General features: G+C 41.2%; 1 long non-coding RNA gene across 1 annotated transcript in view; it reads right to left on the bottom strand.

Moving 5' to 3' along the window:
* Window positions 1-678: 678 nt before the first annotated feature.
* The window catches only part of LOC132531369 (uncharacterized), a 40,874-nt gene continuing 15,900 nt past the window's right edge, over window positions 679-25,652 (bottom strand). The window contains exons 2-4 of the long non-coding RNA XR_009544075.1: window positions 24,974-25,050; window positions 23,641-23,831; window positions 679-1,788 (exon numbers count right to left, since the gene is read on the bottom strand). This is a non-coding gene — a long non-coding RNA (uncharacterized LOC132531369). The remainder of the gene's footprint in view (window positions 1,789-23,640; window positions 23,832-24,973; window positions 25,051-25,652) is intronic.

Below are 25,652 nucleotides of genomic sequence, written 5' to 3'. Positions count from 1 at the left end.
ATTTACAAGAAAACAGGACACTGTTTCTTCAGTCAGGCAAATAACTTACCCAGAGCATTCTTAACTATTGATGCTGAATATTACAGCACAAGAAGAACTTTGGCATTTTGCAACTTGCATTGTGCAAAGTATATTATCTGTTCAATTCTCTTGGGTGTGTGCCGTTGACTATTTTTGTCTATGCATATTTTCTTGGGGAAAAGATGCCATAAAATCAGGACTGTTCTTAAGCAGAACAGGCAATATTTGCTCTAACACTTTCTCAATTCTCTTTTGCAAGGTTTTCTCCTCCTGAGGAAGCTATCGCAGCCTTTCTCCATGGAACCTACCCCAGGCAGCCATGACATTGTTACCTAGATCTCTGCACTCTCCTATCGCTAGTCCTTTGACAAGTCTCTAAATTGTATCTTCTCCTTTTGGACCCAAGGTGTTGTCCAGCTAATTGCAGACAGATGTAATGGATTAGGTTCCCTTCTAGGCAGTGTAACACCTGTAGCCTATGGACACCCCCCACTCCCACTTTAGTTTTTTTAGCTCATAATTTGGGTAGGTTTTTTAAATATGTGAATAAAAGGTGAGGTGGGTAGTGATACCCAAAAAGGGAGGGCCAGGAAAAAGTGCTAAATTTGGGGACCCTGGGCATCTAGTTGGGAGAATGCACATACTGAGGCTCCAGAAAGTAGGTGTGAGGAGGGTGGAGAGAGTTTCTAAAAGGTAAGTTTTAATATATTAAAGAAAACTTATGTCTACTTCATAGGTTTGCCCTTGCTTCTGGCCTGCCATTTCTTGTGGGCCTTTTCAGTGTCTGTCAGTTGCACTGAGAAGGCAGTTAGGTTCAGCCATATGTCTAAATAGTTTGTGACCTACTGTGGGAATCACTCATACTTGGCAATTTTGTTTGAACTCCCAATTTCATTTGGGAGTTCAACGAGCCTTGGGAGATGTGGGTTTATAGCATGCCACATCCAGATCAGCCAGGGGAAACTGCCTGTTATAACCCTCAGAATACTCTGCCTAACCTTGGAATGCAGAAATGGCATATCAGTGCCTCAAGCACTAACCTTGTCATAAACTGGACTCTGGGTTTGTTCCTCAGAGTCATCCTTCTCCATTGTTTCACACAGAACTACGTGCATTGCAGATGCCCCTTCTTAATACCAATTTATTTTGATTCTTCATGTATTAATACTCTTAGATGACTTAGAATGTGATTTATATATTTATTAGGGTTAAAATTTGGGTATTATAATACTATCATGTGGATTTGTGGTTTGGAGGGAACAGAACTGAACTAGGAGTCAGGAGATTTGGATTCTACCCTGCATTAGTTTAGATAATGCTATCTGCTGTAACTAACAATCCCCAAATCTATAAAGGCTTAAATGCAATGGAAGCTTGCTTAGTTCTCACTCAAGAAAGGTCCAAATGTGTATTCCTTTTTTTTTTTTTTTTTTTTTTTTTTTTGCTGTACGCGGGCCTCTCACTGTTGTGTCCTCTCTGGTTGCGGAGCACAGGCTCTGGACGCGCAGACTCAGCGGCCATGGCTCACGGGCCCAGCCGCTCCGCCGCATGTGGGATCTTCCCGGACCGGGGCACGAACCCATGTCCCCTGCATTGGCAGGCGGACTCTCAACCACTGCGCCAGCAGGGAAGCCCCCAAATGTGTATTCTTGATTGATGTGCTGCTCTCTTCCAAGTGGTGATTCGGGGACCCAGGATCCTGCCATCTGGTGGCTCTTCCATCTTTAAGATGTGCCTTCCAATGTTGCTATGTTCATCTGCATCAAGCTGAAAGAAAAGGAAAGAGCAATGAAGGATTTTTCAGTTTTTAAAGTGAGTTTTTTCTTCTAATTAATTTTTATTGGAGTATGGTTGCCTTACCATGTTGTGTTAGCCTCCACTGCACAATATAATGAATCAGCCATACACATATGTTTATCCCCTCCCTTTTGGACTTCCCTCCCCTTAGGTCACCACATTAGGTAGAGCTCCCTATGCTTTACCGTATGTTCCCATCAGTTGTCTATTTTATACATAGTATCAATAATGTATATGTGTCAATCCCAGTCTCCCAATTCCTCCCACCCCACCCCTCTCCCGCTTGGTATCCATACATTTGTTCTCTATGTCTGTGTCTCTATTTCTGCTTTGCAAATAAGATCATCTATACCATTTTTCTAGATTCCACATATGTGTTATTATATGATATTTGTTTTTTCTAACTTACTTCACTCTTCACTCTGTATGGCACTCTCTAGGTCCATCCATGTCTCTACAAATGACCCAATTTCATTCCTTTTTATGGTTGAGTAATATTCCACTGTATGTATATACCACATCTTCTTTATCCATTCCTCTGTTGATGGACATTTAGATTGCTTCCATGTCCTGGCTATTGTAAATAGTGCTGCTATGAACATTGGGGTGCATGTGTTTTTTTGAATTATGGTTTTCTCTGGGTATATGCCTAGTAGTGGGATTATTGGGTCATATGGTAGTTCCATTTTTAATTTTTTATGAAACCTCCATACTGTTCTCCATAGTGGCTGTATCAATTTACATTCCCACTAACAGTGTATGAGGGTTCCATTTTCTCCATACCCTCTCCAATGTTTATTGTCTGTATGGGCCAGACATGAAATGGGTGCATAGCATTTCAGCTTACCATTCTTTGACTAGAACTCAGTAATTTAGCCTCAGATAACTGCATGGGAGGCTGAGAAATTTAATCTAACACTGTATCAAGGATGAAAAGGAAACAGGTTGGATGACCAGCTAGCCAGTCTTTGCCACATAATCCTAGTTCTGCCACTGTTTATTTGATCTCTCCCTTTAGATTGTTTTAATAGTAAGAACATTTTCTTACCCATTTTTTTCCAACTCCAGCATATTTAGAGAACTGCCTTACATATAGTACATGCCCATTACTGCATGCTTACCTGATAGACAAAAAGTGAATAAATAGTGTTGAACAGTCAAAATTCTGCCCTCTCTACAGCTCAGGACATTGGGTGTTATTCTAAAGGACTAAGAAATATTTTCCCTCAAGAAGTCACAAAATATCTATCTCAGGATCTCTTTGACTGTGGAGGAGACTAATACTAATGCTGCAGCCAGGACAGGGAGGCTCAAGAGGAGAAACTGCTGTGAAGAGCTGAATATCAGAAGAAAATCTGATGAAAGAATCAGTAACTAATTAGGACCAGAAGGTGGACTCTCCAGTACTCTCTTCATGCTGTCCAGGTTCCCTGGGAGAAAAGAAACTGGTCTAGATGGGTTGCAGAGGGCTCTGATCGGGCTTGGAGCTTTATCAACAAAGGAGGGAATGTACGATGGTCATGAAAAGAACAGACCTATAAGGATGTCACAGCCTGTAGAAGGACTTGCAGCAGTCTGCATGGGAATAATTAAGCAATGATAGATCCCAGAACAAGAGGTGTCCTCTCCAAAAACTACAGGCGATGCTGGGGACATTGTGGGGGCCTGGGCTGGAATCATACTACTGTCTACACCTAGAACCTCTGTTCTATGAGTAGTTTGTAGCAAGTATGCTTAGCAGGGAACATTAATCTGGGAGTCGAAACATCTGGGTTGTATTTCCAGACCCATAACTAACAAGCTATGTGAGCTGGGCAAGTCAGTCTACCTCTCTGAGCATCACTTTCATATTTAGGAGGAAAGGTTGGATTAGATGGGTGATGATCAAGAATAATATCTGCTGAAATTATTCAAAGTAGTCAATCCTAAACGTGCTTACCCTGGTTTGCCTGTTCCCTCCCACAGATCTTGCTCACAGTTCTCCCCTCTCTCACTCCCTCTTGCCCAACTTTGGTGCTTCCAATTCATGTGCTGAAGTCCTAACCTGACCCCCATGGCATCATATACCCGCTTCTACTGGAATCTGTGAACATTACAAAGTATCTTTTCAATGGCAGTCATCTCGTGATCTGTTGGCCTTACCATACCCAAGCAATAATAAAACCTATATTAAAACAACATAGGATGGAACCTACCTGTCCCCTGAAGCAGATATCTCTAGAGTCCTTCTACTTTGAGAAATCTTTTATCCTCTAACTTTAGATAGGAGAGTATTGTACTGTTTTAACAATAGATATTTCAGGTATAATAAGTTATTGATCTTCTGAAGTTACCCAGTCATTAATTCCAATTTTATTCTGAATCAGGAATTACAAAAAGAGAAATGCCACAGAAAGTCTTATGTAAAAGTCATTGCTTAAATGGAGGCAGGGGAAAATGGGGTCCTGTTTAGGAAACCTCTCATTTTGCTTTATTATAGCTGATGGTAAAAAAATCATTCTGCTGTGCTTTTTTTGGACTTTTGTTAACTTTTTTTTACTTCCCTTAGCTCTTCGCTCTTCTATGCTTTTGGGTCAGAGTAGTTGAAGCTCCCTCCTGATACTATATGATGGGATAGGTTTGGAATGTACACTGGGAGGAATCAGGAAAATATTGGGGTAAAATTATCCTTTTAAAAGGCATATGAACATAGTGCTTTCTATGCAGTGTGTCCTCAATAAATACTTTTAAATGAATCTATTAACAATAAATGAACATGTGCTTTTGTTATTATTTTATTACATAGTATCTGTATTGAATTGTATCCCCCCTCTCAAATTCATATATTGAAGTCCCAACCCTGCTACCTCGGAATGTGATCTTATTTGCAGATAAGGTCTTTTTTTTTTTTTTTTTTACATCTTTATTGGAGTATAATTGCTTTACAATGGTGTGTTAGTTTCTGCTTTATAACAAAGTGAATTAGTTGAACATATACATTAGTTCCCATATCTCTTCCCTCTTGCGTCTCCCTCCCTCCCACCCTCCCTATCCCACCCCCTTAGGTGGTCACAAACCATCTAGCTGATCTCCCTGTGCTATGCGGCTGCTTCCCACTAGCTATCTATTTTACGTTTGGTAGTGTATATATGTCCATGCCACTCTCTCGCTCAGTCACAGCTTACCCATCCCCCTCCCCATATCCACAAGTCCATTCTCTAGTAGGTCTGTGTCTTTATTCCTGTCTTACCCCTAGGTTCTTCATGACATTTCTTTTTTCTTAAATTCCATATATACATGTTAGCATATGGTATTTGTCTTTCTCTTTCTGACTTACTTCACTATGTATGACAGACTCTAGGTCCATCCACCTCACTACAAATAACTCAATTTCATTCATTTTTATGGCTGAGTAATATTCCATTGTATATATGTGTCACATCTTCTTTATCCATTCATCTGTTGATGGACACTTAGGTTGATTCCATGTCCTGGCTATTGTAAAAAGAGCTGCAATGAACATTTTGGTACATGACTCTTTTTGAATTATGGTTTTCTCACGGTGTATGCCCAGTAGTGGGATTGCTGGCTCATATGGTAGTTCTATTTGTAGTTTTTTAAGGAACCTCCATACTGTTCTCCATAGTGGCTGTAACCAATTCACATTCCCACCAGCACTGCAAGAGTGTTCCCTTTTCTCCACACCCTCTCCAGCATTTATTGTTTCTAGATTTTTTGATGATGGCCATTCTGACCGGTGTGAGATGATATCTCATTGAAGTTTTGATTTGCATTTCTCTAATGATTAATGATGTTGAGCATTCTTTCATGTGTTTGTTGGCAGTCTGTATATCTTCTTTGGAGAAATGTCTATTTAGGTCTTCTGCCCATTTTTGGATTGGGTTGTTTGTTTTTTCGTTATTGACCTGAATGAGCTGCTTATAAATTTTGGAGATTAATCCTTTGTCAGTTGCTTCATTTGCAAATATTTTCTCCCATTCTGAGGGTTGTCTTTTGGTCTTGTTTATGGTTTCCTTTGATGTGCAAAAGCTTTTCAGTTTCATTAGGTCTCATTTGTTTATTTTTGTTTTTATTTCCATTTCTCTAGGAGGTGGGTCAAAAAGGATCTAGCTGTGATTTATCTCATAGAGTGTTCTGCCTATGTTTTCCTCAAAGAGTTTGATAGTTTCTGGTCTTACATTTAGGTCTTTAATCCATTTTGAGCTTATTTTTGTGTATGGTGTTAGGGAGTGATCTAATCTCATACTTTCACATGTACCTGTCCAGTTTTCCCAGCACCACTTATTGAAGAGGCTGTCCTTTCTCCACTGTACATTCCTGCCTCCTTTATCAAAGATAAGGTGACCATATGTGCGTGGGTTTATCTCTCTGGGCTTTCTATCCTGTTCCATTGATCTATATTTCTGGTTTTGTGCCAGTACCATATTGTCTTGATTACTGTAGCTTTGTAGTATAGTCTGAAGTCAGGGAGCCTGATTCCTCCAGCTCCGTTTTTCGTTCTCAAGATTGCTTTGGCTATTCGGGGTCTCTTGTGTTTCCATACAAATTGTGAAACTTTTTGTTCTAGCTCTGTGAAAAATGCCAGAGGTAGTTTGATAGGGATTGCATTGAATCTGTAGATTGCTTTGGGTAGTAGAGTCATTTTCACAATGCTGATTCTTCCAATCCAAGAACATGGTATATCTCTCCATCTATTTGTATCATCTTTAATTTCTTTCATCAGTGTCTTATAATTTTCTGCATACAGGTCTTTTGTCTCCTTAGGTAGGTTTATTCCGAGATATTTTATTCTTTTTGTTGCAGTGGTAAATGGGAGTGTTTTCTTGATTTCACTTTCAGATTTTTCATCATTAGTGTATAGGAATGCCAGAGATTTCTGTGCATTAATATTGTATCCTGCTACTTTACCAAATTCATTGATTAGCTCTAGTAGTTTTCTGGTAGCATCTTTAGGATTATCTATGTATAGTATCATGTCATCTGCAAACAGTGACAGCTTTACTTCTTCTTTCCGATTTGGATTCCTTTTATTTCCTTTTCCTCTCTGATTGCTGTGGCTAAAACTTCCAAAACTATGCTGAATAAGAGTGGTCAGAGTGGGCAACCTCGTCTTGTTCCTGATCTTAGTGGAAATGGTTTCAGTTTTTCACCATTGAGGACGATGTTGGCTGTGGGTTTGTCATATATGGCCTTTATAATGCTGAGGAAAGTTTCCTCTATGCCTACTTTCTGCAGGGTTTTTATCATAAATGGGTGTTTAATTTTGTCGAAAGCTTTCTCTGCATCTATTGAGATGATCATATGGTTTTTCTCCTTCAATTAGTTAATATGGTGTATTACGCTGATTGATTTGTGTATATCGAAGAATCCTTTCATTCCTGGAATAAACCCCACTTGATCATGGTGTATGATCCTTTTAATGTGCTCTTGGATTCTATTTACTAGTATTTTGTTGAGGATTTTTGCATCTATATTCATCAGTGATATTGACCTGTTGTTTTCTTTCTTTGTGACATCCTTGTCTGGTTTTGCTATCAGGGTGATGGTGGCCTCGTAGAATGAATTTGGGAGTGTTCCTCCCTCTGCTATATTTTGGAAGAGTTTGAGAAGGATCGGTGTTAGCTCTTCTCTAAACGTTCGATAGAATTCGCCTGTGAAGCCATCTGGTCCTGGACTTCTGTTTTTTGGAAGATTTTTAATCACAGTTTCACTTTCGGTGCTTGTGATTGGTCGGTTTATATTTTCTATTTTTTCCTGATTCAGTCTTGGCAGGTTTTGCATTTCTAAGAATCTGTCCATTTCTTCCAGGTTGTCCATTTTATTGGCATAGAGTTGCTTGTAGTAATCTCTCATGATCTTTTGTATTTCTGCAGTGTCACTTGTTACTTCTCCTTTTACATTTCTAATTCTATTAATTTGAGTCTTCTCCCTTTTTCCTTGATGAGTCTGATTAATGGTTTATCAATTTTGTTTATCTTCTCAAAGAACCAGCTTTTAGTTTTATTGATCTTTGCTATCATTTTCTTCATTTCTTTTTCATTTATTTCTGATCTGATCTTTATGATTTCTTTCCATCTGCTAACTTTGGGGTTCTTTTGTTCTTCTTTCTCTAATTGCTTTAGGTGCAAGGTTAGGTTGTTTATTCGAGATGTTTCCTGTTTCTTAAGGTAGGATTGTATTGCTATAAACTTCCCTCTTAGAACTGCTTTTGCTGCATCCCATAGGTTTTGGGTCATCGTGTCTCCATTGTCATTTGTTTCTAGGTATTTTTTGATTTCCTCTTTGATTTCTTCACTGATCACTTCGTTATTAAGTAGTGTATTGTTTAGCCTCCATGTGTCTGTATTTTTTTCAGATCTTTTCCTGTAATTGATATCTAGTCTCATAGTGTTGTGGTCGGAAAAGATACTTGATACAATTCCAATTTTCTTAAATTTACCAAGGCTTGATTTGTGACCCAGGATATGATCTATCCTGGAGAATGTTCTATGAGCACTTGAGAAAAATGTGTATTCTGTTGTTTTTGGATGGAATGTCCTATAAATATCAATTAAGTCCATCTTGTTTAATGTATCATTTAAAGCTTGTGTTTCCTTATTTATTTTCATTTTGGATGACCTGTCCATTGGTGAAAGTGGGGTGTTAAAGTCCCCTACTATGAATGTGTTACTGTCGATTTCCCATTTTATGGCTGTTAGTATTTGCCTTATGTATTGAGGTGCTCCTATGTTGGGTGCATAAATATTTACAATTCTTATATCTTCTTCTTGGATGGATCCCTTGATCATTATGTACTGTCCTTCTTTGTCTCTTGTCATAGTCTTTATTTTAAAGTCTATTTTGTCTGATATGAGAATTGCTACTCCAGCTTTCTTCTGGTTTCCATTTGCCTGGAATATCTTTTTCCATCCCCTCACTTTCAGTCTGTATGTGTCTCTAGGTCTGAAGTGGATCTCTTGTAGACAGCATATATATGGGTCTTGTTTTTGTATCCATTCAGCCAGTCTGTGTCTTTTGGTGGGAGCATTTAGTCCATTTACATTTAAGGTAATTATCGATATGTATGTTCCTATTCCCATTTTGTTAGTTGTTTTGGGTTTGTTATTGTAGGTCTTTTCCTTTTCTTGTGTTTCTTGCCTAGAGAAGTTCCTTTAGCATTTGTTGTAAAGATGGTTTGGTGGTGCTGATCTCTCTCAGCTTTTGCTTGTCTGTAAAGTTTTTAATTTCTCCATCAAATCTGAATGAGATCCTTGCTGGGTAGAGTAATATTGGTTGTAGGTTTTTCTCCTTCATCATTTTAAATATGTCCTGCCAGTCCCTTCTGGCTTGCAGAGTTTCTGCTGAAAGATCAGCTGTTAACCTTATGGGGATTCCCTTGTGTGTTATTTGTTGTTTTCCCTTGCTGCTTTTAATATGTTTTCTTTGTATTTAATTTTTGACAGTTTGATTAATATGTGTCTTGGCGTATTTCTCCTTGTATTTATCCTGTATGGGACTCTCTGTGCTTCCTGGACTTGATTAACTATTTCCTTTCCCATATTAGGGAAGTTTTCAACTATAATCTCTTCAAATATTTTCTCAGTCCCTTTCTTTTTCTCTTCTTCTTCTGGAACCCCTATAATTCGAATGTTGATGCGTTTAATGTTGTCCCAGAGGTCTCTGAGACTATCCTCAGTTCTATTCATTCTTTTTTCATTATTCTGCTCTGCAGTAGTTATTTCCACTATTTTATTTTCCAGGTCACTTAACCATTCTTCTGCCTTAGTTATTTGGCTATTGATCCCATCTAGAGTATCTTTAATTTCATTTATTGTGTTGTTCATCATTGCTTGTTTCATCTTTAGTTCTTCTAGGTCCTTGTTAAATGTTTCTTGTATTTTGTCTATTCTATTTCCAAGATTTTGGATCATCTTTACTATCGTTATTCTGAATTCTTTTTCATGTAGACTGCCTATTTCCTCTTCATTTGTTAGGTCTGGTGGGTTTTTACCTTGCTCCTTCATCTGCTTTGTGTTTTTCTGTATTCTCATTTTTCTTGTCTTACTATGTTTGGGGTCTCCTTTTTTGAGGCTGCAGGTTTGTAGTTCCCATTGTTTTTGGTGTCTGTCTCCAGTGGCTATAGTTGGTTCAGTGGGTTGTGTAGGCTTCCTGATGGAGGGGACTAGTGCCTGTGTTCTGGTGGATGAGGCTGGATCTTGACTTTCTGGTGGGTAGGTCCACGTCTGGTGGTGTGTTTGGGATGTCTGTGGCTTTATTATGATTTTAGGCAGCCTCTCTGCTAATGGGTGGTGTTGAGTTCCTGTCTTGCTAGTTGTTTGTCATAGGGTGTCCCGCACTGTAGCTTGCAGGTCATTGAGTGAAGCTGGGTGCTGGTGTTGAGATGGAGATCTCTGGGAGATTTTTGCCATTTGATATTATGTGGAGCTGGGAGGTCTCTTGTGGAGCAGTGTTCTGAAGTTGGCTCTCCCACCTAAGAGGCACAGCACTGACTCCTGGCTGCAGCACAAAGAGCCTTTCATGCACATGGCTCAGAATAAAAGGGAGAAAAAGTAGAAAGAAAGAAAGAAAAAAGAAAGAAAGAAAGAAAGGAAGAAAGGAAGGAAGGAAGGAAGAAAGAAAGAAAGAAAGGAAGGAAGGCAGGAAGGCAGGAAGGAAGAAAGGAAGGAGGGAGGGAGGGAGGGAGGAAGGAAGGAAGGAAGGAAAGAAAGAAAGAAAGAAAGAAAGAAAGAAAGAAAATAAATTAAAGATAAAATAAAATAAATTTATTAAAATAAAAAATAATTATTAAGAAAAAAAAAATTTTTAAAGAGAAAAGCAACTACAAAATAATGGACAAATAGAACCCTAGGACAAACGGTGAAAGCAAAGCTATAGAGACAAAATCTCACACAGAAGCATACACATACACACTCACAAAAAGAGGAAAAGGGGAAAAAATCATAAATCTTGCTCTCAAAGTCCACCTCCTCAATTTGGAATGATTCGTTGGCTATTCATGTATTCCACAGATGCAGGTTACATCAAGTTGATTGTGGAGCTTTAATCTGCTGCTCCTGAGACTGCTGGGAGAGATTTCCCTTTTTCCTCTCTGTTCGCACAGCTCCCGGGGCTCAGCTTTGGATTTGGCCCTACCTCTGCGTGTAGGTCGCCGGAGGGCATCTGTTCTTCGCTCAGACAGGACAGGGTGAAAGGAGCAGTTGATTCGGGGACTCTGGCTCACTCAGGCTGGGAGGAGGGAGGGGTCTGGAGTGCGGGGCAAGCCTGCGGCGGTAGAGACCGGCGTGACGTTGCACAGCCTGAGGTGCACCGTGCATTCTCCCGGGGAAGTTGTCCCTGGATCCCGGGACCCTGGCAGTGGCAGGCTGCACAGGCTCCCCAGAAGGGGGGTGTGGATAGTGACCTGTGCTCGCTCACAGGCTTCTTGGTGGCGGTAGCAGCAGCCTTTGCGTCTCATGCCCATCTCTGGGGTCTGCGCTTTTAGCTGCGGCTCGCGCCAGTCTCTGGAGCTCCTTTAAGAAGCGCTCTTAATCCCCTCTCCTCATGCACTGGGAAATAAAGAGGGAAGAAAAAGTCTCTTGCCTCTTCGGCAGTTCCAGACTTTTCCCCAGACTCCCTCCCAGCTAGCCGTGGTGCACTAACCCCCTACAGGCTGTGTTCACGCCACCAACCCCAGTCCTGTCCCTGCGCTCCGACCGAAGCCCAAGCCTCAGCTTCCAGCCTCTCCCACCCTGGCAGGTGAGCAGACAAGCCTCTCAGGCTGGTGAGTGCTGGTCAGCACCGATCCTCTGTGCGGAAATCTCTTTGCTTTGCCCTCCGCACCCGTTTCTGCGCTCTCCTCCGCGGCTCCAAAGCTTTCCCCCTCTGCCACCCGCAGTCTCCGCCCGCGAAGGGGCTTCCTAATGTGTGGAAACCTTTCCTCCTTCACAGCTCCCTCCCACTGGTGCAGGTCCCGTCCCTATTCTTTTGTCTCTGTTTATTCTTTTTTCTTTTGCCCTACCCAGGTACATGGGGACTTTCTTGCCTTTTGGGAAGTCTGAGGTCTTCTGCCAGCATTCAGTAGGTGTTCTTGTAGGAGTTGTTCCATGTGTAGATGTATTTCTGGTGTATCTGTGGGGAGGAATGTGATCTCCGCATCTTACTCTTCCGCCATCTTCCCCTCGTCCCTGGAGATAGGGTCTTTACAGAGGAAATAAACTTAAAATGAGGTCATTAGGGTGGGTTCTAATCCAATATGACTGATATCCTTATAAAAAAGGGAAATTTTGAAGGCAGACACACATACAGGGAGAACACTCTGTGAACATCAAGGCAGAGATCAGAGTGATGCTTCTACAAGTCAGGGAACACCAAAGATTGCCAGCAAACCACCAGAAGCTAGGGGAGAGGCCTGGAACAGAGACTTCCTCACAACTCTCAGAAGGAATCAACACTGCTGACACCTTGATCTCGGATTTCAAGCCTCTAGAACTGTGAGACAATAAAAAATTTTGTGTTTTTTAAAAAGGACAGGAGTATAAGACGAAACACAAGAAATATATCCTAATATATGAAGAACTAGATTACTAATGGGAATATTATGGAATATTTCCTGAATGAAGGAACTAAGCTATAAACTAGTATAAACAGTGATTGACTGTGTAGTCTTAATCTATCACCTCATCCTTCTTTGCCTTTACTTTTTGTTTGAAAAACAACTATTCCAACCTCTCTCTAAATATACTTCATAGAGATGTTGTGAGGAATTATTTGACTTTCTGGAAATTACTTTCAGTTACTATAAATTTGCAGAGAAAGGTTATGTGTAAAGCAAAATTATGTAAGCATTTGTGTAAGGGAACAAACACAGAAGTGTTTTTCAGTTCAAGACTTAATTCTTTGACTCAAGTTATGGTTAAAAGATACCATAGGAGGGTTGAGGAAGTTGGCGGAAGAGTAAGACACGGAGATCACCTTCCTCCCCACAGATACATCAGAAATACATCTACACGTGGAACAACTCCTACAAGAACACCCACTGAACACTGGCAGAAGACCTCAGACCTCCCAAAAGGCAAGAAACTCCCCACGTACCTGGGTAGGGCAAAAGAAAAAAGAATAAACAGAGGCAAAGCATAGGGACGGGACCTGCACCAGCGGGAGGGAGCTGTGAAGGAGGAAAGGTTTCCACACACTAGGAAGCCCCTTCATGGGCGGAGACTGTGGGTGGTGGAGGTGGGTAGCTTCGGAGCCGCGGAGGAGAGCGCAGAAACAGGGGTGCGGAGGGCAATACGGAGAGATTCCCACACAGAGCATCGGTGCCGACCGGCACTCACCAGCCCAAGAGGCTTGTCTGCTCGCCCACCAGCGCGGGCAGGGGCTGGGAGCTGAGGCTCGGGCTTCGGTCGGAGCGCAGGGAGAGGAGAGGGGTTGGCAGCGTGAACACAGCCTGAAGGGGTTAGTGCACCAGGCCTAGCCGGGAGGAAGTCGGGGAAAAAGTCTGGACCTGCCGAAGAGGCAAGAGACTTTTTCTTCCCTCTTTGTTTCCTGGTGCGCAAGGAGAGGAGATTAAGAGCACTGCTTAAAGGACCTCCAGAGACGGGCGCAAGCCGCGGCTAACAGCACGGACCCCAGAGACGGGCATGAGATGCTAAGGCTGCTGCTGCCGCCACCACCAAGAAGCCTGTGTGCGAGCACAGGTCACTCTCCACACCTCCCCTCCCGGAAGCCTGTGCAGTCCACCACTGCCAGGGTCCCGTGATCCAGGGACAACTTCCCCGGGAGAACACACGGCGGCCTCAGGCTGGTGCAATGTCATGTTGACCTCTGCCGCCGCAGGCTCGACCCGCACTCCGGACCCCTCCCTCCCCCCGGCCTGAGTGAGCCAGAGTCCCCGAATCAGCTGCTCCTTTAACCCTGTCCTGTCTGAGCGAAGAACAGACGTCCTCCGGCGACCTACACGCAGAGGTGGGACCAAATCCAAAGCTGAACCGCAGGAGCTGTGCGAACAGAGAGGAAAAAGGGAAATCTCTCCCAGCAGTCTCAGGAGCAGCAGATTAAAGCTCCACAATCAACTTGATGTAACCTGCATCTGTGGAATACATGAATAGCCAACGAATCATTCCAAATTGAGGAGGTGGACTTTGAGAGCAAGATTTATGATTTTTTCCCCTTTTCCTCTTTTTGTGAGTGTGTATGTGTATGCTTCTGTGTGAGATTTTGTCTGTAAAGCTTTGCTTTCACCATTAGTCCTAGGGTTCTGTCCGTCCATTTTTTTTTTACTTTAAAAAAATTTTTTTTTCTTAATAATTACTTTTTATTTTAATAACTTTACTTTATCTTACTTTATTTTATGTTCTTTCTTTCTACTTTTTCTCCCTTTTCTTCTGAGCCGTTTGGAGGACAGGCTCTTGGTGCTCCAGCCAGGAGTCAGTGCTGCGCCTCTTAGGTGGGAGAGCCAACTTTAGGACATTGGTCCAACAGAGACCTCCCAACTCCAGGTAATATCAAACGGCGAAAATCTCCCAAAGATCTCCATCTCAGCACCAACACCCAGCTTCAACCAACGACCAGCAATCTACAGTGCGGGACACCCTATGACAAACAACTAGCAAGACAGGAACACAACCCCACCCATTAGCAGAGAGGCTGCCTAAAGTCATAATAAGGCCACAGACACCCCAAAACACCACCAGACGTGGACCTTCCCACCAGAAAGACAAGATGCAGCCTCATCCACAAGAACACAGGCACTAGTCCCCTCCATCAGGAAGCCTACACAACCCACTGAACCAACTTTAGCCACTGGGGACAGACATCAAAAACAACAGGAACTATGTACCTGCATCCTGCAAAAAGGAGACCCCAAAAACAGTAAGAGAAGCAAAATGAGAAGACAGAAAAACACACAGCAGATGAAGGAGCAAGGTAAAAACCCACCAGTCCTAACAAATGAAGAGGAAATAGGCAGTCTACCTGAAAAAGAATTCAGAATAACGATAGTAAAGATGATCCAAAATCTTGGAAATAGAATAGAGAAAATGCACGAAACATTTAACAAGGACCTAGAAGAACTAAAGATGAAACGAGCAATGACGAACAACACAATAAATGAAATTAAAAATGATCTAGAAGGGATCAATAGCAGAATAACTGAGGCAGAAGAACGGATAAGTGACGTGGAGGATAAAATAGTGGAAATAACAACTGCAGAGCAGAATAAAGAGAAAAGAGTAAAAAGAACTGAAGACAGTCCCAGAGACCTCTGGAACAACATTAAACACACCAACATTCGAATTATAGGGGTCACAGAAGAAGAAGAGAAAAAGAAAGGGACTGAGAAAATATTTGAAGAGATTATAGTTGAAAACTTCCCTAATATGGGAAAGGAAATAGGTAATCAAGTCCAGGAAGCACAGAGAGTCCCATACAGGATAAATCCAAGGAGAAACACTCCAAGACACATATTAATCAAACTATCAAAAATTAAATACAAAGAAAACATATTAAAAGCAGCAAGGGAGGGCTTCCCTGGTGGCACAGTGGTTGAGAGTCCGCCTGCTGATGCAGGGGATATGGGTTCATGCCCCGGTCCGGGAAGATCCCACATGCCACGGAGCGGCTGGGCCTGTGAGTCATGGCTGCTGAGCCTGCGCATCCAGAGCCTGTGTTCTACAACAGGAGAGGCCCCAAAAGTGGGAGGTCCGTGTACTGCAAAATAAAAAAATAAAATAAATAAAAAGCAGCAAGGGAAAAACAACAAATAACACACAAGGGAATCCCCATGGTTAACAGCTGATCTTTCAGCAGAAACTGCAGCCAGAAGGGAGTGGCAGGATATATTTAAAGTGATGAAGGAGAAAAACCTACAACCAAGATTACTCTACCCAGCAAGGATCTCATTCAGATTTATTGGAGAAATTAAAATGTTTACAGACAAGCAAAACCTAAGAGAGATCAGCACCACAAAACCAGCTTTACCACAAATGCTAAAGGATCTTCTCTAGGCAAGAAACACAAGAAAAGGAAAAGACCTACAATAACAAACCCAAAACAATTATGAAAATGGGAATAGGAACACACATATCGATAATTACCTTAAATGTAAATGGACTAAATGCTCCCACCAAAAGACACAGACTGGCTGAATGGATACAAAAACAAGACCCATATATATGCTGTCTACAAGAGATCCACTTCAGACCTAGAGACACATACAGACTGAAAGTGAGGGGATGGAAAAAGATATTCCAGGCAAATGGAAACCAGAAGAAAGCTGGAGTAGCAATTCTCATATCAGACAAAATAGACTTTAAAATAAAGACTATTACAAGAGACAAAGAAGGACAGTACATAATGATCAAGGGATCCATCCAAGAAGAAGATATAAGAATTGTAAATATTTATGCACCCAACATAGGAGCACCTCAATACATAAGGCAAATACTAACAGCCATAAAACGGGAAATCGACAGTAACACATTCATAGTAGGGGACTTTAACACCCCACTTTCACCAATGGACAGGTCATCCAAAATGAAAATAAATAAGGAAACACAAGCTTTAAATGATACATTAAACAAGATGGACTTAATTGATATTTATAGGACACTCCATCCAAAAACAACAGAATACACATTTTTCTCAAGTGCTCACGGAACATTCTCCAGGATAGATTATAACTTGGGTCACAAATCAGGCCTTGGTAAATTTAAGAAAATTGAAATCATATCAAGTATCTTTTCTGACCACAACGCTATGAGACTAGATATCAATTGCAGGAAAAGATCTGAAAAAAATACAAACACATGGAGGCTAAACAATACACTAGTTAATAATGAAATGATCAGTGAAGAAATCAAAGAGGAAATCAAAAAATACCTAGAAATAAATGACAATGGAGACACGAGAACCGAAAACCTATGGGATGCAGCAAAAGCAGTTCTAAGAGGGAAGTTTATAGCAATACAATCCTACCTTAAGAAACAGGAAACATCTCGAATAAACAATCTAACCTTGCACCTAAAGCAATAAGAGAAAAAAGAACAAAAAAAAAAAACCCCGCAAAGTTAGCAGAAGGAAAGAAATCATAAAGATCAGATCAGAAATAAATGAAAAAGGAACGAAGGAAACCATAGCAAACATCAATAAAAGTAAAAGCTGGTTTTTGAGACGATAAACAAAATTGATAAGGCCTTAGCCAGACTCGTCAAGAAAAAAAGGGAGAAGACTCAAATCAATAGAACTAGAAATGAAAAAGGAGAAGTAACAACTGACACTGCAGAAATACAAAGGATCATAATAGATTACTACAAGCAACTCTATGGCAATAAAATGGACAACCTGGAAGAAATGGACAAATTCTTAGGAATGTACAACCAGCCGAGACCGAACCTGGAAGAAATAGGAAATATGAACAGACCAATCACAAGCACTGAAATTGAAAATGTGATTAAAAATCTTCCAACAAACAAAAGTCCAGGACCAGATGACTTCACAGGTGAATTCTATCAAACATTTAGAGAAGAGTTACTAACACCTATCTTTCTCAAACTCTTCCAAAATATAGCAGAGGGAGGAACACTCCCAAACTCATTCTATGAGGCCACCAGCACCCTGATAACAAAACCAGACAACGATGACACAAAGAAAGAAAACTACAGGCCAATATCACTGATGAACATAGATGCAAAAATCCTCAACAAAATACTAGCAAACAGAATCCAAAAGCACATTAAAAGGATCATACACCATGATCAAGTGGGTTTTATTCCAGGAATGCAAGGATTCTTCAATATACGCAAATCAATCAACACGATACACCATATTAACAAATTGAAGGAAAACAACCATATGATCATGTCAATAGATGCAGAGAATGCTTTGACAAAATTCAACACCCATTTATGATAAAAACCCTGCAGAAAGCAGGCATAGAGGGAACTTTCCTCAACATAATAAAAGCCATATATGACAAACCCACAGCCAACGTAGTCCTGAATGGTGAAAAACTGAAATCTTTTCCACTAAGATCAGGAACAAGACAAGGTTGAGAACTCTCCCCACTATTATTCAACATAGTTTTGGAAGTTTTAGCCACAGCCATCAGAGAAGAAAAAGAAACAAAAGGAATCCAAATCGGAAAAGAAGTAAAGTCACTGTTTGCAGATGACATGATACCATACATAGAGAATCCAAAAGATGCTACCAGAAAACTACGAGCATTACTCAATTAATTTGGTAAAGTAGCAGGATACAAAATTAATGCACAGAAATCTCTGGCATTGTTATACTCTAATGATGAAAAATCTGAAAGTGAAATCAAAAAAACACTCCCATTTACCATTGCAACAAAAGGAATAAAATATCTAGGAATAATCCTACCTAAAAGGACAAAATACCTGTATGCAGAAAAGTATAAGACACTGATGAAAGAAATTAAAGATGATACAAATAGATGGAGAGATATACCATGTTCTTCGATTGGAAGAATCAACATTGTGAAAATGACTCTACTACCCAAAGCAATCTACAGATTCAAATCAATCCCTATCAAACTACCACTGGCATTTTTCACAGAACTAGAACAAAAAATTTCACAAGTTGTATGGAAACACAAAGACTCCGAATAGCCAAAACAATCTTGAGAAAGAAAAATGGAGCTGGAGGAATCAGGCTCCCTGACTTCAGACTATACTACAAAGCTACAGTAATCAAGATAGTATGGTACTGGCACAAAAACAGAAATATAGATCAATGGAACAGGATAGAAAGCCCAGAGATAAACCCACGCACATATGGTCACCTTATCTTTGATAAAGGAGGCAAGAATATACAGTGGAGAAAAGACAGCCTCTTCAATAAGTGGTGCTGGGAAAACTGGACAGGTACATATAAAAGAATGAAATTAGAACACTCCCTAACACCATACACAAAATAAACTCAAAATGGATTAAAGACCTAAATATAAGGCCAGACAGTATAAAACTCTTAGAGGAAAACAAAGGGAGAACTCTCTATGACATAAATCACAGCAAGATCCTTTTTCACCCACCTCCTAGAGAAATGGAAATAAAAACAAAAATAAACAAATGGGACCTAATGAAGCTTAAAAGCTTTTGCACAGCAAAGGAAATCATAAACAAGACCAAAAGACAACCCTCAGAATGGGAGAAAATATTTGCAAATGAAGCAACTGACAAAGGATTAATCTCCATGATATACAAGCAGCTCATTCAGGTCAATAACGAAAAAACAAACAACCCAATCCAAAAATGGGCAGAAGACCTAAATAGACATTTCTCCAAAGAAGATATACAGATTGCCAATAAACACATGAAAGAATGCTCAACATCATTAATCGTTGGAGAAATGCAAATCAAAACTAAAATGAGATATCATCTCACACCGGTCAGAATGGCCATCATCAAAAAACCTAGAAACAATAAATGCTGGAGAGGGTGTGGAGAAAAGGGAACACTCTTGCAGTGCTGGTGGGAATGTGAATTGGTACAGCCACTATGGAGAACAGTATGGAGGTTTCTTAAAAAACTACAAATAGAACTACCATACTACCCAGCAATCCCACTACTGGGCATATACCCTGAGAAAACCATAATTCAAAAAGAGTCATGTACCAAAATGTTCATTGCAGCTCTATTTGCAATAGCCAGGACATGGAAGCAACCTAAGTGTCCATCAACAGATGAATGGATAAAGAAGATGTGGCACATATATACAATGGCATATTACTCAGCCATAAAAAGAAACGAAATTGAGTTATTTGTAGTGAGGTGGATGGACCTAGAAAATGTCATACAGATTGAAGTAAGTCAGAAAGAGAAAAACAAATACTGTATGCTAACACATATATATGGAATCTAAGAAAAAAAAAAAGAAAAAGGTCATGTAGTACCTAGGGTAAGACGGGAATAAAGACACAGATCTACTAGAGCATGGACTTGAGGATATGGGGAGGGAGAAGGGTAAGCTGTGACAAAATGAGAGTGGCATGGACATATATACACTACCAAACGTAAAATAGATAGCTAGTGGGAAGCAGTCGCATAGCACAGGGAGATCAGCTAGGCGGTTTTTGACCACCTAGAGGGTGGGATAGGGAGGGTGGGAGGGAGGAGATGCAAGAGGGAAGAGATATGGGAACATATGTATATGTATAACTGATTCACTTTGTTATAAGGCAGAAACTAACACACCATTGTAAAGCAATTATACTCCAATAAAGATGTTAAAAAAAAAAGTACCATAGTTATTGGAAATCAAGAAAACAATTTAGTCTTTCTTTCAGAAGTTCTGTGTGAATTTTCTACTTTTTTTATTATGTTTGGTTTTGAAAATGCACCCATTCTCAAAACCTCTGGGCAGTCGGACAAAACAGATGTATAATCCTCTGAAATGGGACAGGACTCAAGTTAAAGTATGATTGACTGAACATTTAAGAACACAATGAGGGAAAGGCTCACCTTTCTCCTCTATCTGAAGTTGCCAAGTGAAACCTTCCAAATATTCTAGAGGAAACGGATGCCTCTGAGTCATATTCTGTTTTCCTTTGAGTCTTGCTCAACTTTTGTTTCCAATGGAAAAAGGAAGGACAAAGGAATCAGAGTAAAAGTCAAGGAACTAATTTTGCGTGGGAGGAAAGTACAGCTGTGTCATCTCTAGGCTATGATTATATAAAAAGAAAAACTTTGTAAAAGAATCCAAACCTTAACTTATTCAATGCGTTAATTTGAAGATGAAGGTAAGATGTTAAAGAATGGTGGGACCGAGTTGCTCCTTCAGAATCATGGTCTTTCTCTGTGTCTCATAGACACTTTAAAGATTGCAAAACTTTCCTCCAGAACCATTTCTAAGGCTGGAGAAACTGGCTTCTTCCGCATACTTCAAATCTATCTATCAATGGAAATTTAACACCCCCAAAAAATTCTAGTTTCTGATATACAAGGATTGAAATGTTCACAGAACGCTCTAGGAGTGTATGAGTTTGGCTGGATTTATCTTGCTCTAAGGTCAATTCAATCCTGAAAATCCTAAAGTCCCTTCCCTCAAATAGGGAACCATAGGTTCAGGTGAACAGTACTCTCTCTTGCTACAAAAAATAAATTGATATCGTCTGTAGGACCAAGACTTCTGGGGCAAAAAGAACAAGTAAAAATTAAAATACTGGGTGTACCGTTTAGCTCAACTCTTTCATTTTGAAGATGATGCAGTGGAGGCTCAGAGATACAAGTATGCACTGAAACATCCTGAAGTCTCTTCTGTAGGTCATGCGGAACTAGCCTCACCCCCAGGCCTCACTCCTGGTCTGCCTACCCTGTTGCTGCAGTGATGAGAGAACTGTAAATATCTCATCAGGTCTCAGTGAATCCTTGCCTGGTTGACTGAGTCAACTAGAGAGGAACAGTTAGCGGTCCTTATGGCCACCCTTCCATCCGCACCCCTGCTCTCTAGATTCTGAAACAGTAGGGGTTCTGGGCGCAGGCCTTTGAGCAAGCTGCGAGGGGGGGGTGAGTAACAGAAAACGTCAGCGAGGAAGCAGGGCCTGGCACTCCCAAGGGAAAAACTAAGTGGTACGCATGGCCCTTGCATTTTCCACCTTTCCTTCACTTCTTCTTTCCTTTGAAAATGTTTTCTTTTGAGCAAGACTAAAGGCAAACAGAATATGTATCAGAGGCATCTTTCTCTCGAGACTTTGGAAGGTCTCACTTGGTATCTTCAGATGGGGAAGGAAGGTAAGCCTTTTCCTCACTGCCAATGTCTAGCCAACCATTCTTCAGCTTGAATCCTGGCCCATTTCATAGGCCCCTGGTTGTACATCCATTTTGCCTGACTGCCCAGCGGTTTTATGAATGGACATATTTTCAGACAAAATGACTTGTTTAGAATGATGTTCAAATTTTAATATGCATAGACATCACCAGGAGGGCCTGTTGAAACACAGATTGCTGGGCCCCATACCTAGTTTATAATTTAGGAGGTGTCTGGGTGGAACAAGTTCTAACAAGCTCCCAGGTGATGCTGCTCCTAGTTCCAGCATTCAGGGCTAATGGGAACAATGGCCCCCAGGACCCAGCCTTAGATGTGCTCACCTTACCTGCTTCCACATCTCTGATAAGCCCCCTTTTCGTACTGACTCAGTGAGAAGCTATAGCTCATGTGAGAGGGAGACAGTGACAATAATGAGCATTGTCATCTTCTCAGAGGAACCACCTTGCTGCTTTTATTCCTGACTCTTAAGGAACTCTTAGACTTCCTTTTAGGCTCTTTATTTATCTTACTCCTCACATATAAATGACCACAAAGTCCTAGATTCTGTATCCTAAATATCTACAGAAGCTCTCCCCTACCTCTCCATCTCCTTTCTCGCCTCCTTGACCCAGGTGAACATGATCTTTAGCCCAGAATTCTGCAGCAGCTCCCTATTTGGTCTTCTCTTTCTCTCCACTATCAGAGCAAGGTTCCTAAAACAGAAATCTGATCCGAAAACTGGTCTGCTCAGAATTGCTCCAGTGTGTCCCCTTGGCTTTCAGGAGAAAGAGAGAAGGGCAGCAATATCTTGGGGACATTTATTTTGCCTTTCCATCATCCTCTTCCTTCCTCCAATCATACCAACACTCATAGCACTCGAGATCACACTTGGCAGAAGGAGAAGAGGTTCAACTGGTAAACCTCCTTCCACTTAAAACAGCTACCTTTCATTTTAGTTTAATGAGCATTTATAGCTACCTACTATCTGCAATGCCTGACACTTTTTGCTAATGCTCACAAAAATCAGGTGGGTTACTGGGAGGAAAGAATGAGACATAGAGTTAAGGAGCTGACTAAGGTTATATCGAGCTAGTTAGATGATAAATTTGGAAGAGAAAACAGGTCTCTTGTTGCCTATCCAGGTTTCTTGCCATTGAACCTCACAGCAGCCTTCATTTGTTTTTCAAATGTATGAGTTAGGAAGTAGAGGGTAAATGAATAAGCCCTGGCTTCAGACACTCCAGATTAGAAAACTGGTTCTGCAATGAGGTAACCATGAGTACGTTTCTCACCATTTTGAGCCTCCATTTCCTCATCCTGAATTAACCTTTGTTCATTTTTTATTATCCTTCTAATAATCCCCTTGTGGTAGCAGTATTCTAAGATTACTCCAGTGATCCCTGCCTCCTGGTATCCATGCCTTCATGTACCTTTCTCCTGTGGAGTGTGGACAGGATATGCAACTTGCTTCTAACTAATAGGATATGGTGATGGGCATGAGGTATCCCTCCCATAATTATGTTGTGTTATAGAAGGGATTTTGCAGATGAAAGTAAATTCCTAAACAGTTTGACGTTGACTTAATTAAAAGGCGATTATCCTAGATGGGCCTGCCCTAACCAGGTAGTCCTTTAAAAGAGGGCTTCTTCTTTCCCTGAGCTCAGAGACTCCAGACAGTGGGGCTTCTCTTCCTCCTGCTGGCTCTGAGTTGTACAGATGTAAGAAAATCAATTCTTCCAACATCCACATGAACTTGCAAGAGGACCCCTGAATCTCAGGTGAGACTGCAGCCCCTTGAGTGCAGTCTTGTGAGACCCTAAGCAGAGGAGCCAGCTAAGCTTTGCCTTGACTCCTGACTCATGCAAACTGTGAGATAATAATTGCATATTGTTTTAAGCTGCTAAATTTGCATTAACTTGTTATGCAGCAATAACTAACTAATACATCCCCCTTTCCCTGTAATTTCACCACCATCTCCCCCTCGCCCCTCAAAAAAAGGGGTAGGAGGGGACAAAGGTCAAAGAGCAGACTCTATGGACCGAGTGGACTTGGTTTGAGAGCAATCACATCTTTACTCACCTGTAACCCTAGTTAGACAGAATGGCTTTCAGCAGTGCTGCTCTGAGAAACCAAATGGTGTACGCTGATGGGGTATAGTCTACGGGGACAGAGGAGTGTGGGGTTGGACGTGTTTACTTTTTCCATAGTTGTGCCTCTTTCTGGAACTCCAGAAGGGAAGAGTCATGCCCGGGAAGAGGGTAGAACTGGCTCTGGAAGGTTAAGTAACAAAGAAGGCCATATAAAATGACTGGCACAGCAATAATGCAGGAGGTTGAGAAATGGAGCTGGGTTTGAAGACACAACACCCACAAGTCATAGTTTGATTCTGTCACTAGTTGTTTTAGGACTACAGCTCCTCACTGCACCTCTTGGGATTTTGATTTCCTCAACTCTAACACAACAGAATTATATGTTTGGTAGTTTCTAATTCCTTTAGAAATATACTGCCTTTCTCAAGTGAAATGGAGAAAAGAGATGAAAAGTGAAGCTGTTCTGGTTAAAGCAGAGGACCCAGCTTAAAAACTACTGCAGGGGATAAGCCCCAGGCTCTCTTCTGACTCAGGTATCTCCTCATGATGCTATGGCTCTCCAGCAGAGGCTGGCCAGGATACAGACTGGGAGGATGCATACAGGTTTAAGCACCTTGCCACTTTTGCAGGGGCCGTACAAGTGTGGTAGGTCTGGTGGGGAGCCAGCTCATGTATAAGAGCATGAGCCCTACTCCTGCAGGGCCTCCAAGGCTCACATCAAGAACAGACACAGCTGTCTTGCTTCTAGCCATTCCTTCACTGGGCTCACAGCTGGTCAGCCAGAACTTTCTCTGAGGCTCCAAAGACTGCTCTACTCTGAGTCCCAGCTAGAAAGGGTGAACAACGTAAGTTTCATTTTCATTACATGAACTGTTCCAGGAAAGTCAGTCTGTCCCTCAGAGACTCCAGACAGCAGGGCTTCTCTTCCTCCTGCTGGCTCTGAGTTCTACAGATGTAAGAAAAGCAATTCTTCCAACATCCACATGAACTTGCAAGAGGACCTGCATTTCAACTTCACATGGCATCAAGTAGAAACTCCCAGCTGACTCGTACTCCCATCCTCAATACTTGGTTTTGCAATTTGTCTGTTCCTATATTATACACATCTCCACCCCCACCAACCCTCAAAGCCAGCATTATAAACACAGAGAGTAGAAACAAACCTCTCTCCAGACCTTGTCGTTTGGCTCCAGCCAATTCCTTGTATAAGAGCTTGTGTGTCTGTACGTTGGCTCAGATAGCTTCTTGTAGTGTGTAGAGAGAAGACTAAAGAATGAAAAGGATGTTCATGTTTTCATCCAGTGCATTTACTGAAAACCTACCATATGTCTGGTGCCATTCCAGTCGCTGTGGATACAGCAGTGAGCTAGATCGTTTCTACATTCATGGAGCTTGCAGTCTGTAGGGGGAGAGAAGAAATTTTTAAAAACAGTTATGTAGGAGACATAAACAAACAAGAACATTTAGGGTAAATGAAAACCACTGAAAGAAATAAGCAAGGATCTGGGATGAATGGGTATCAAATGGAGTGGGGGAAATGACTTTGGTTATGGGCATTCCAGAAAGGTTTCCCTGAGGATGCAGCATTAAGCTGAAACTTTGAGGCTGAGAAGAGGCCAGTCAAGCCAAGATTCCAGGAAAACACTTCTAAGATACAGGTGACAGCAAAATCAAAGGCCCTGAGTCAGAAGAGAGCTCACCCTGTGTGAGGAACTGAAAGGTCAGTCTGGAAGCAGTGTGGGAACATTGAGAGGGTGGCATGCCTTTCGAGTGGATCCAGCTCTCTTTTGAAACCTTAGCTGGAGTGGAATGTGTGGGTTGAGCTCTGGCTTTGCCACTTGCTACTCATTAACAGTCTGTAAGAGTCAATACAGGGAACTCTGCTCAATATTCTGTAACCACCCAATTGGGAAAAGAATTTGAAAAAGGATAGATACATGTATATGTATAACTGAATCACTTTGTTGTACACCTGAAACGAACACAACATTGTTAATCAAC

This window comes from Lagenorhynchus albirostris, chromosome 1 (assembly GCF_949774975.1).
Source record: "Lagenorhynchus albirostris chromosome 1, mLagAlb1.1, whole genome shotgun sequence".
NCBI classification, from domain to species: Eukaryota; Metazoa; Chordata; class Mammalia; order Artiodactyla; family Delphinidae; genus Lagenorhynchus; species Lagenorhynchus albirostris.
The sequence above is the reverse complement of the archived record's forward strand: the minus strand, read 5'-3'. Positions and strand labels throughout refer to the sequence as shown.